This window comes from Neomonachus schauinslandi, chromosome 3 (genome assembly GCF_002201575.2).
Source record: "Neomonachus schauinslandi chromosome 3, ASM220157v2, whole genome shotgun sequence".
Lineage (NCBI taxonomy): Eukaryota > Metazoa > Chordata > Mammalia > Carnivora > Phocidae > Neomonachus > Neomonachus schauinslandi.
The window spans coordinates 73152217-73154631 of record NC_058405.1 but is presented as its reverse complement, the minus strand read 5'-3'; the positions used below and the strand labels follow the sequence as shown (position 1 = coordinate 73154631).

The following is a 2415-nucleotide window of genomic DNA, read 5'->3' as shown; positions in this document are numbered from 1 at the left end:
GATTTCTTCCAAAAATTTGTTTCAGCTTTTTTACCTTTTAATTCTCGTTTAGGCACTTTACACGTACAGAAGTTTTAAATATTTGTGAAATCAGCTGCCACTCTTGTCCTTTAACATTTTTACTTTTGCTATTCCACTTAGACTTTCTCCATTAGCAAGATCACAGAATTATTCACCTGTAGGTTTTCTTCTAGTATTGGGATGGACATTGAAGAATGTTCAAGGGTTTGCTAAGAAGACAAATGGATACTGCTAGACAAGAAAGAAACTAGCAATGACTCAGTTAAAATATTCCCTGATTTAAGACTATACCTTAAGGGATCATTTCTATAGTTTGCTACTAGAGAGGTTTCTCTAATCACGTCAAGTACCTGAAACCATGAGGAGGAGGTGCAGTGTTGTCTTCTGAGCATGAAGCTGGCTCTAGGTGTTGTTTTGGCAACTGCCTTCTGCCATTGATGATGGTTCTTCTCTTCCTTTGGGGCAGTAAGAGGGAGAGGACACAATCTGAATGGTTTCTGTTTTATTTTTTTTTTAATTCCCTGATTTGGGGCACCTGGGTGGCTCAGTCAGTTAGGTGTCTGCCTTCAGCTCAGGTCATGTTCTCAGGGTCCTGGGATTGAGAACCGCATCAGGCTCTCTGCTCAGCGAGGAGTCTGCTTCTCCCTCTTGCTCTCCCTCTCTCAAATAAATAAAGTCTTAAAAAAAATTCCCTGATTTGACACACGGAGGTTGTAAAACAGATGAGCCCAATAGCTCTCACAGCCCGTTTTTGCTCTCTGAGGAAGCACCATGAGGGTTCTTCCTCTGTAAATGATATGAAATGCTTCATATCTCCCCACCATCTCCCCAGCCCCCTGGACCCCTGTGTTTCAGCCAAATTGATCTGCTTTCAATCTTCAGAACACCTATGTATTCTTTCTCATCACCTGATTTTCACACATGTCCCTACTGGTTTGGGCATCATCATTCTCTTGATTACAAACTATTAGTTCTGGTCTCAGCTCAAGCATCACTTGCTCCAAGTAGCCTTTAGGACCAGCTCCTTTCCACCCACCCCCAACACACACACGCACACACACACACACACACAAACACATCCAGTCTGGGTGTTGTACCCCCTTCTACGTGCTTCAAAACCACTCTTCACCTACCCACAACAGTACCAATCTCACTGTATCATACATATTTTTCTCTCAGGGCTGTCTTCTTCAATAGCAGTGACTTTCATGAGCATGCCTATTTTGTTATCTCCTTTGACTTACACAGCACCTGGCACACAATAGTTACCCAGTAAGTGTTTCAATATTTGTTAAATAAGTAAATGAAAAAAGTAAATGAACCAAGACTGATATAACTGATATTTTAAATTCTTATGTGAATTACCATATTCTAGTTAGTCCTTTTCCAGTAGATAGCATAAAAATAAACTCAAGTTTTGACTTTATGAGAAGTATAAAATCTAAATAAACTTGTAATTGGTAAAGGACTATTACAATGGCTTTAAAAAAAAAAACCCTTGCATTATTGTGCATCTCTATTTTTTGGACTCATTTTATCATAGATATAGACTTGAAACTTCTGCTTCCAGACAAGATGGAGGAATAGAACCAGATCTACCCTCTCAACTAAAACCACTCTTCTGCCTCTACTACCCAAAATTAAAAGATAAAATGTCTGAAACAGTGATTTTCAAGATACTGGACATTGGGCAATAAAGGACAGTAATCCTCCAGAGACAGAAAACAACAACAACAACAACAACAACAACGAGGTGAGCTCTACAACTACCCCAGATTACTACCATGAGAGGGTATTGAGGCCATGGCCCAGGGAAAGGGCACCCAGGCAGAGTCCTATGGACTCCTGAGTTGAGCAGCCAGACCTGAAAGTCTGGGGAAACCAAGATTACAGGAGTTCACAGAGAAGAAAATTGCATAGAGAAAAGACCCAGAAGTCTGCAGAGGATCCCCTTGACTATTCAGGACAATATTGATCAACATATGCATGTAAGGAAACTACATGAATTTGGGGAAAGAGCTATCCAAAAGGATGAGAGGGAACAGCACTACTCTCATTGTACTATATTTTTCAGTACCTACACAAGGCTGGGAATAGTACTTGCTCCCACCAGCAGTTCTGAAAGACCCCACAATTCTCTGGGTGCACTATTCTGAAGGGTCTTGCCCAGTAGAAGAAAATAATTACCTTTTAATTAAGCATGACTATGGCCCTGCCTAACAGATCTTAAAAACAAGACTCAAAAGGACCAAACTGTTTACAAGTAACTTAATGGCATCCCAAAACAATGTTCGAGAATACTTACAGTAATACAAACACACCCAGCACACAACAAGGAAAAATTTACAATGTCTGGCATCTGGTCAGAGATTACCAGGCATGCAGAGAAGCAGA

At 40.5% G+C, this 2415-nt stretch overlaps 1 non-coding gene across 1 annotated transcript; it reads left to right on the top strand.

Annotated features, from left to right (window-relative positions):
• Positions 1-302: 302 nt before the first annotated feature.
• LOC123324539 lies at positions 303-516 on the top strand. The gene has a single exon (XR_006539882.1). It is a non-coding gene; the product is annotated as a small nucleolar RNA U3 (small nucleolar RNA).
• Positions 517-2415: the final 1899 nt, after the last annotated feature.